At 43.9% G+C, this 10317-nt stretch overlaps 1 non-coding gene across 1 annotated transcript; it reads left to right on the forward strand.

The window, feature by feature from the left end:
* Window positions 1-1655: 1655 nt before the first annotated feature.
* On the forward strand, window positions 1656-1763 carry LOC130958549 (small nucleolar RNA R71). The gene has a single exon (XR_009077663.1). It is a non-coding gene; the product is annotated as a small nucleolar RNA R71 (small nucleolar RNA).
* Window positions 1764-10317: the final 8554 nt, after the last annotated feature.

Below are 10317 nucleotides of genomic sequence, written 5' to 3' on the forward strand. Positions count from 1 at the left end.
AACACCAAACTTAGAGTTTGAATGTGGGGGTTCAACACCAAACTTAGAGTTTGGTTGTGGCCTCCCAACACCAAACTTAGAGTTTGACTGTGGGGGCTCTGTTTGGCTCTGTTTTGAGAGAAGCTCTTCATGCTTCCTCTCCATGGTGACAGAGGGATATCCTTGAGCTTTAAACACCAAGGATTCTTCATTCACTTGAATGATCAACTCTCCTCTATCAACATCAATCACAGCCTTTGCTGTGGATAGGAAGGGTCTGCCAAGGATGATGGATTCATCCATGCACTTCCCAGTCTCTAGGACTATAAAATCAGTAGGGATGTAATGGTTTTCAATCTTCACCAAAACATCCTTTACAAGTCCATGAGCTTGTTTTCTTGATTTGTCTGCCATCTCTAATGAGATTCTTGCAGCTTGCACCTCAAAGATCCCTAGCTTCTCTATTACAGAGAGAGGCATGAGGTTTACACTTGACCCTAAGTCACACAGAGCCTTCTTGAAGGTCATGGTGCCTATGGTACAAGGTATTGAAAACTTCCCAGGATCTTGTCTCTTTTGAGGTAATTTCTGCCTAGACAAGTCATCCAGTTCTTTGGTGAGCAAAGGAGGTTCATTCTCCCAAGTCTCATTTCCAAATAACTTGTCATTAGCTTCATGATTGCTCCAAGGTATTTAGCAACTTGCTCTTCAGTGACATACTCATCCTCTTCAGAGGAAGAATACTCATCAGAGCTCATGAAAGGCAGAAGTAAATCCAATGGAATCTCTATGGTCTCATTTTGAGCCTCAGATTCCCATGGTTCCTCATTGGAGAACTCAATGGAGGTCAGTGCACGCCCACTGAGGTCTTCCTCAGTGGCGTTCACTTCCTCTCCTTCCTCTCCAAATTCGGCCATGTTGATGGCCTTGCACTCTCCTTTTGGATTTTCTTCTGTGTTGCTTGGGAGAGTACTAGGAGGGAGTTCAGTAACTTTCTTGCTCAGCTGTCCCACTTGTGCCTCCAAATTCCTTATGGAGGACCTTGTTTCAGTCATGAAACTTTGAGTGGTTTTGATTAGATCAGAGACCATGGTTGCTAAGTCAGAGGTGTTCTGCTTAGAACTCTCTGTCTGTTGCTGAGAAGATGATGGAAAAGGCTTGCCATTGCTAAACCTGTTTCTTCTACCATTATTGTTGTTGAAACCTTGTTGAGGTCTCTCTTGATTCTTCCATGAGAAATTTGGATGATTTCTCCATGAATAATTATAGGTGTTTCCATAGGGTTCTCCTAGGTAATTCACCTCTTCCATTGAAGGGTTCTCAGGATCATATGCTTCTTCTTCAGATGAAGCATCCTTAGTACTGCTTGGTGCATTTTGCATTCCAGACAGACTTTGAGAAATCAAATAGACTTGTTGAGTCAATCTCTTGTTCTGAGCCAGAATGGCATTCAGAGTATCAATCTCAAGAACTCCTTTCTTCTGATTAGTCCCATTGTTCACAGGATTCCTTTCAGAAGTGTACATGAATTGGTTATTTGTAACCATTTCAATTAGTTCTTGAGCTTCTGTAGGCGTCTTTTTCAGATGAAGAGATCCTCCAGCAGAGCTATCCAATGACATCTTGGACAGTTCAGAGAGACCATCATAGAAAATACCTATGATGCTCCATTCAGAAAGCATGTCAGAAGGACATTTTCTGATTAATTGTTTGTATCTTTCCCAAGCTTCATAGAGGGATTCTCCTTCCTTCTGTCTGAAGGTTTGGACTTCCACTCTAAGCTTACTCAATTTTTGAGGTGGAAAGAACTTTGCCAAGAAGGCATTGACTAGCTTTTCCCATGAGTCCAGGCTTTCTTTAGGTTGTGAATCCAACCATGTCCTAGCTCTGTCTCTTACAGCAAAAGGGAATAGCATAAGTCTGTAGACCTCAGGGTCAACCCCATTAGTCTTGACAGTGTCACAGATTTGCAAGAATTCAGCTAAAAACTGATGGGGATCTTCCAATGGAAGTCCATGAAACTTGCAATTCTGTTGCATTAGAGAAACTAATTGAGGCTTAAGCTCAAAGTTGTTTGCTCCAATGGCAGGGATAGAGATGCTTCTCCCATAGAAATCGGGAGTAGGTGCAGTAAAGTCACCCAGCACCTTCCTTGCATTGTTTGCATTGTTGTTGTTTTCGGCTGCCATGTGTGCGTCTCCTTTGAAGATTTCTGTTAGGTCCTCTACAGAGAGTGGTGCCTTAGCTTCTCTTAGCTTTTGCTTCAAGGTCCTTTCAGGTTCAGGGTCAGCTTCAACAAGAATGCCTTTGTCTCTGCTCCTGCTCATATGAAAGAGAAGAGAACAAGACAATATGGAATCTTCTATGTCACAGTATAGAGATTCCTTGAGGTGTCAGAGGAAAAGAAAAATAGAAGACAGAGGTAGAAAATTCGAATTTTATCAAGAAAGATGGAGTTCGAATTGTGCATTGAGGAATAGTGTTAGTCCACAAATAGAAGGATGTGAGAAGAGGGGAAGAGAATTTTCGAAAATTAATTAAGAAGTTTTTTTAAAATCAATTTGAAAAATTGATTGATAATTTTCGAAAACTCAAAGTGGAAAAAGAATCAAGTGAGTTATGAAAAAGATTTTGAAATTAGAAGTCAAAAAGATTTGATTGAAAACTATTTTGAAAAAGATGAGGTTAAGAAGATATGATTGGTTTTAAAAAAAAACATGTGATTGAGAAGATATGATTTGAAAATAATTTTTTTTTTAAAAAGATTTGATTTTAAAAATTAATAACTTGGCTATCAAGAAAAGATATGATTCAAACATTAAACCTTTCTCAACAGAAAAGGCAACAAACTTGAAATGTTGAATCAAATCATTAATTGATAGCAAGCATCTTTGAAAAAGGAAAGAAATTGATTTTGAAAATATTTGATTGAAAAGATATGATTTGAAAAAGATTTGATTTTGAAAAACTTTGAAAAATTGAAAAAAAAAATTGATTTGAAAGCAAAATCCTCCCCCTTGTGCCATCCTGGCGTTAAACGCCCAGAATGGTGCACATTCTGGCGTTTAACGCCCAATGCACTACCTTTTTGGGCGTTAAACACCCAACCAGGCACCCTGGCTGGCGTTTAAACGCCAGTCTGTCCTTCTTCACTGGGCGTTTTGAACGCCCAGCTTTTTCTGTGTAATTCCTCTGCTGCATGTTCTGAATCTTTAGTTCCCTGTACTATTGACTTGAAAATAGAACCAAGATCAAATAAACAATACATGCAAGACACCAAACTTAAAATTAGACACTAGACTCAAACAAGAAACATAAAATCTTTTTGGTTTTTTTTTTATGATTTTGAAGTTTTTTTGTGTTTTTCGAAAATTATATGGAAATAGAAAATAAAAGTTTCAGAATTCTTAATTTGGATTCCAGGAATCATTGCAATGCTAGTTGTTCCGAGGGTTACCTGAAACGTGGAGCTCGGTCGTCTGGCAAGACCCGAGGTGGGGGGTCCGTGACCCGAGCTTGGTGCGCTGAGCGGCGGGTGGTTGTACCTGCAATGACACTCCGATGCTTAAGTTAGCATGGGTCCAAGCAGATATGTGTAGAATGTAGAATGTGTCTCATACCTGGGTGCTCCAGTGTATTTATAGTAGTTGGTCGTGATCTTCCCTGGATAAGATATTCTTATCTTATCTTATCTTTTGGGAGTTTTATCTCTATCTTTGTGGAACCGCCTCTTCTAGGCCTTTTCGGCCTTTAGATTTTGGGCTGTGTTCCTTCTGATGGGCCTTCCTTGCATTATCGTCCGAGGTCCGACCTTTAGGCGTGAGCCTTAAGATGAGGTCGGATCTTTTATGACTTTGCCGAGCTGGAGGAGCTCGGTCAGGGTATGAACAGTGCCCCTGCCCGAGTTCGTCCTTTTTTGGGAGGTCGAGCTCGGGCATAGTAGTCTTTTCAAAATTCAAAATGACCGTTCCTGCATTTATTGCATTTTACCGTTTCTCCTCGATTTCCGTTCGGGCTCTGTGACGGTATTATTTATTTGCTCCCTTCCTTTCGTTTATTCTGTTCCCTTCTTTGTTTTTTAAGTTTCACCATTTCCTTTTTCAAGCATCGCTTTTCTCTTTGCTTTTCTTCTCCGAATTTTTCCGCGTGCTTTTCCGGGGTTTCCTCTGCGCCGCCGTTCCGTTCTCCTTGTCTTTGGAGCTCGTCGTCCTCGCTTCCTTCTTCCAGGTTTGTTCCCATCTCTTTTCTTGTGCACATATGCTTCTGTTTCTTTTGTGTGGCTCTCTGTTTGTTTCTTTTTCTCTTATGCCTGGGTTACCCCGAAAAGAGACGCCGCCATCACTTTGTTTGTTTGTATAGGGGGGCTCTTTTCTCTGGTATTTCGTTTCGGGTTGCTGCATTTTCTTTCTAAAAGATCTTTGTTTCTTGCTTTGCTGAATGGGTTTTCGCCGTCTGCTTTATGATTTTTGCTTGCTGTTTGTATTTTTCTTTGTAGGCAAGATTTTTATGTCTCGAAAGGTTCTTCAAGCGATGTCGACCAAGATTCCGAGTGGTCTTGGTTGGGTAGATCCTGTTCCTCTAAAAGTCCCTTCTGTGGTAGATTCTGAGTATTTAGCTAGGTTTCGTAGGCAATGTAGCATATGTGAAGATAGAGAGTCTGAGAGGGATTATGAATTAGTAGCCCCGGATTCCGAGGAGAGAGTTTGCTTCCCGCCCTTAGATAGTTCCGAGAAGCTCTTCTTTTACGCTTATGATTGTTTTTTCTCTAAGCTGAGTGTCCGACTTCCTTTTACCGACCTGGAGTCCGAGGTGTTGTGGTCTTGTAACCTTGCCCCTACGCAGCTCCATCCAAATTCTTGGGCATTTTTAAAGCTGTTTCAACTTTTGTGTCAGTTTCTGGGTGTCTCTCCCTCTATTTCCCTTTTTTCCTATTTGTTTGTGTTGACGAAGCCGGGTTCCGGTGGAGGGAAGGTATCTTGGGTCTCCTTTAGGGCTAACCAGGGGAGGAAGTTTTGTACCCTGTATGATGAGTCTTTTCACGATTTTAAGAATTTTTATTTCAAGGTCCGGGCTGCTGGAGACGTCCGACCTTTCTTTCTAGATGAGAGTGGGGAGCCTTCTTTTCCTCTTTGTTGGCAGGAGAATATAGTGTCTGCTAAGTATACCTTTGAGAGTCTAGATGAGGTGGAGCAGGCTTTTGTGGGTGCGGTGAGCAGTTTATGGGGTCGGGCACCTCACTTGGACACGAAGAAAATGTTGGGAGATCCAAGCCTTCTCCGTTCCGAGTTAGGTAGTTCCCGACCTCTTCCGAGATTCATCTTTTTAGTTTTTTGGTTTTGCTTGTTTTTGGTGGAATTTCTGTTGTGGTAATCCTTTTCTTTTTTTATTTCTTGCAGAGATGTCTTCTCAGGCGGATTCTATGAAGTTCCTTCGCCAGACGAAGAAGTCTGTGGCTGCTCGGAATATCGAGGCCGGGGAGGCTTCCGCCCGATCTTCTCCGCAGAAGACTACTGTGGGTGTTCAGACTCGGTCGAAGACTATTCCGACTCCCCAATTCCGAGCTATAAGTCAGGATCCTCCGACCTCTGGGCCTGCTACCTCTTCTCCTCCTCCGTTCTCGGGTCCTCCTCCCAAGAAGCAGAGGATCTCTCAAGAGCCTGCCGGTTTCAATGATAAGGATTTTGATGATCTTGGTTGGGTTGAGCAGCATATTCTCCCTCAGACCTTTATTTCTACTGATGATGTGTCTATGGAGCATCATTTTCAGTATATGGCGCGGAGCTGTGTCCGGATGGCTAGTCTTCATGCCGCTATTGCCCGGGAGTTCAAGAAATCCCCTATTGGTGCGACCAGCTCCCGACTTGAGAAGGCTCAGTCTGAGTTTGAGAGGATTAGTCAACTGAAGGCTGCCAGGATTACTGAGCTGGAGGCGTCTTTGGAGAAAGAGAAAGCTAAAGCTACCGCGGCTGTGGCGTCAGCGAAGACATCTGAGGAGATGGCGAAGGCGGCTACAGAGAATTATACTAAGATGTATGCCGAGCTTGTGGAGACAAAGGAGAAGTTGCAATCTGCTCGGGATGATTTTTACGAGCTGGAAGGTCATGTGGCCAAGGGTATGGATGCTATGTTTGTGAATTTGAGGGATCAGGTCCGGGTTCTTGCTCCCGACCTGGATCTGAGCTTATTCAGTACGGATAACGTTGTTGTGGAGGGAAAGATTGTTCCTGCTCCTACCGAGGATGAGGTTCCGATGTCCGATCCCAGTGTTCCAGTTGAGAACCCGACTTCACCTTTGGTCGGGAATGGATCTGGCGTGGAGGTTTCAAACCGGGATGACGTTGCCGTCGATGCAGTCCCGATATCTATGTTTCCTCTGCAGCCTGCTGTTGATGTTGAGTCCGGAAAGGGCCTTGATCCTCTGTAATCTTTTATTTTTGGGTTTTTGCCCGACCTGTGGGCTTTTGTTTTTGGATGGTTTCTGTGAACGCTTTGGACACCTTTTTGCTTATTAGCTACTTGTAGTAACTTTTTAGCTTATTTATGCGGTGTTTTTGTTCGCGTTTTGGCTTTTTGTTTCGCTTTTATGCTTTTAGTTGTTTTTGGATAACAACTTTTTAGCTAGCGCTTGGAACTTTTGCCTTTGGTTTCGTTCTTTCGCTTTGTACTTTTAGTTGTTTTTGTAAAGCAACTTTTTAGTAAGCGTTTTCGAAACTTCCTTCGATCTCGTTCTTTCGCTTGTACTTTTTAGTTTTTTTGGATAACTTTTTAGCTAGCTTGGAACTTTTGCCTTTGGTTTCGTTCTTTCGCTTGGTACTTTTTAGTTGTTTTTTGTAAAGCAACTTTTTAGTAAGCGTTTTCGAAACTTCCTTCGATTTCGTTCTTTCGCTTGTACTTTTTAGTTGTTTTTGTAAAGCAACTTTTTAGTAAGCGTTTTCGAAACTTCCTTCGATTTCGTTCTTTCGCTTGTACTTTTTAGTTGTTTTTGTAAAGCAACTTTTTAGTAAGCGTTTTCGAAATCCTTGTTTTCGCCGTTTTAAGGCTTCTTCCTTTTGATCCGGGCTTTTTCCTCGGACCTCGGACGTTTCGAGTACCTCCTTTGTTGGGTCCGACCTTGTTGTCGGTCGGCCCTTTAAGTTATTTTTGTAATCTCTTTTTATTTGGCTTTTTGAGCCTTTTCAGAGTTACTTTATAACTTCTCACATTAATTTGAACCTCGTCGCTTTATCTTTGCCGACCTTGTGTGGTCTCTTGGCAAATGATTTTTTTGCGTTTTGCCGAGCATAATTAATGCGCCTTGGCGGGGTACTTTCTAGGATTTTGTTTCCTCATGAGGAAGAAGAAAAGAAAATAGAGAAATTTGATTAGTATTAAAAAAAAGAAAGAATATTTACAGAGTGTTTACCCTTGACTAGTTCGGGTGTCACTTTAACCGGGTGTCTCATTAAAAAACCCTTGTAGGGAAAAAGAGTACACCTTGGGTTAAATTTTTCTAGCTGTAGTACCGTCTTAGGTTACAGGCGTGCCAGGCCCTGGGCAGCTCATTGCCTCTAGGTCGGATACTTTGTAATAGCCTGTCCCTAAGACTTCTGTTACCTTGTAGGGTCCTTTCCAATTTGCAGCTAGCTTTCCTTCCCCGACTTTTGTGTTCCGATGTCATTTCGGATTAGAATCAGGTCATGAATGGAGAAGCTTCGCTTTATTACTTTCTGATTGTATCTGAGGGCCGTTCGCCGTTTTAAGGCTTCTTCTCGAATCCGAGCTCCTTCTCGGACCTCGGGGGGAGGTCGAGTTCTTCCCTTTGTGCCTGCGGGTTATTTTTTCGTTGTAGAATATGGTTCTAGGTGACCCTTCCTCTATTTCAATAGGAATCATTGCCTCCATTCCATAAGCTAGTCGGAATGGCGATTCTCCCGTTGTAGAGTATGGGGTTGTCCGATATGCCCATAGCACCTGGGGGAGCTCTTCGGCCCATGCCCCTTTGGCCTCTTGGAGTCTTCGTTTTAAACCCGGCCAAGATGACTTTATTTGCAGCTTCTGCTTGCCCATTGGCTTGTGGGTGCTCGACTGATGTGAATTGCTGTTTGATTTTTAGTTCGGCCACCATTTCTGAAAACTCGTGTCCGTGAATTGTGTTCCATTGTCTGTTGTGATGGAGTAGGGGACTCCGAACCTTGTGACAATGTTTTTGTATAGGAATTTGCGGCTTTTCTGAGCCGTAATGGTGGCTAAGGGTTCAGCTTCGATCCACTTTGTGAAGTAGTCGACCCCTACTATGAGGTATTTGACTTGCCCCGGTCCTTGTGGGAACGGGCCGAGTAGGTCGAGTCCCCATTTTGTGAAGGGCCATGGTGCAGTGATGCTGATAAGGTCTTCGGGTGGTGCCCTGTGAAAATTGGCGTGTTTTTGGCAGGGGGGCATATTTTCATAAATTCTGTTGCGTCTCTTTGCAAGGTCGGCCAGTAGAACCCGGCTCTGACTACTTTTTTGGATAGTGCCGAGCTCCGAGATGGTTCCCACACATGCCTTCGTGGACTTCTTTGAGGACGCCTTTTGTTTCTGAGGTTGGGACGCACCTAAGGAGGGGGTTTGAGAATCCTCTTCTGTATAATACGTCGTGAATTAGTGTATAATTTTGGGCGTCCTTTGTAAGTCTTTTAGCTTCTTTTCTTTCGGCGGGGAGAGTTCCCGACTTCAGGTAGTTGAGTATGGGGTCATCCATCCTTGCTGTTGGTTGGATATATTTAGCGTTTCTTCCTCTCTTAGCACGGAGGGAGATTGTAAGGTTTCTTGGAGGAGACTTCTGTTGTTGCCTCCGGGCTTGGTGCTAGCGAGCTTTGAGAGGGCGTCTGCCCGGGCATTTTGTTCCCGAGGTATGTGCTGTATTTGTATTTCTGGAAAGTGGCGTAATTGTGCCTGTTTGGTCCAGGTATTTTTTCATAGTTGGGTCTTTGGCCTGGTAACTTCCATTTACTTGTGATGTGATGACCTGGGAGTCGCTGAAGATCGTGATTCTCTGGGCTCCGACCTCTTCGGCTAGCTTTAGACCTGCTAGTAGGGCCTCGTATTCGGCTTGGTTGTTCGAAGCCTGGAACTCGAATTTTAGGGATAGTTCTATCCGCGTTCCTTGGTCGCTTCGAGTATAACACCGGCTCCGCTTCCTGTTTTGTTTGAGGACCCATCGACATACAGGTTCCACGAGAGTGGGGTTCCAGGGGTCTCAGTGTATTCTGCGATGAAGTCGGCTAGATACTGAGATTTTATGGCAGTCCGGGCTTCATAGTGGAGGTCGAACTCGGACAGTTCCACCGCCCATTGTAGGATTCGTCCTGCCAGGTCTGTTTTTTGTAGGATGTGTCTCATGGGTTGGTTTGTCCGGACTTTGATGGTGTGGGCTTGAAAGTAGGGACGGAGCCTCCGAGCTGTGAACACTAGGGCATAGGCGAATTTTTCTATTTTCTGATAGTTTAATTCGGCCCCTTGTAGTGCCTTGCTTACAAAGTATATGGGGTGTTGTCCTTGGTCATTTTCTCGTATTAATGCTGAAGCGATTGCTCGATGTCCGACCGAGAGGTATAGTACGAGCTCTTCCCCTTTTAAAGGTCAGGTTAGGACTGGTGGCTGCCCGAGGAATTCCTTGAATTTTTGAAAGGCTTTTTCGCACTCCGGGGTCCACGAGAAGGGTTTCCCTTTCTTTAGGAGTGAGTAGAGAGGTAGTGATTTTATTGCTGATCCTGCCAAGAATCTTGATAGGGCGGCCAGCCTTCCATTCAGTTGTTGTACTTCTTTGACACACGTCGGGCTCTTCATATTGAGTATTGCTTGGCATTTGTCCGGGTTTGCTTCGATGCCCCTTTGAGTCAGCATGAAGCCTAAGAACTTTCCGGCTTCTGCGGCGAAGGTGCACTTCGTCGGGTTAAGTCTCATGTTGTGTTTTCTGAGGGTACCGAAGACACTGGTGAGGTCGGTCAGCAAGTTTCTGTCTTCTTGTGTCTTTACCAGCATGTCGTCGACGTACACCTCCAGTTGTAGTCCGATGTGCTCTGAGAACACTTTGTTCATTAGCCTCTGGTAGGTTGCCCCTGCGTTCTTCAGCCCGAAGGGCATTACTACGTAGCAGTAGTTTGCCCTTATGTTTGTTGTTTTTTCAGGTGTGCTCCCAATCTGGACTTTTTCGGTTTCTCCCTCTGGTTGTGGCCGAAGATCTTCTCGGGCTTGAACTCGTCCGAGTTCTATCGTGTTGATCTCTTTCCCTTTTAGGCTTAGGCTTTCGTTGTAGCATCGCCGTGCTAGTTTTTGGTCGCCCTTTAGGGTAGCGATTCCTTTTGTGGTAGGGAACTT

Source organism: Arachis stenosperma, chromosome 10 (genome assembly GCF_014773155.1).
Source record: "Arachis stenosperma cultivar V10309 chromosome 10, arast.V10309.gnm1.PFL2, whole genome shotgun sequence".
Taxonomy (NCBI): domain Eukaryota; kingdom Viridiplantae; phylum Streptophyta; class Magnoliopsida; order Fabales; family Fabaceae; genus Arachis; species Arachis stenosperma.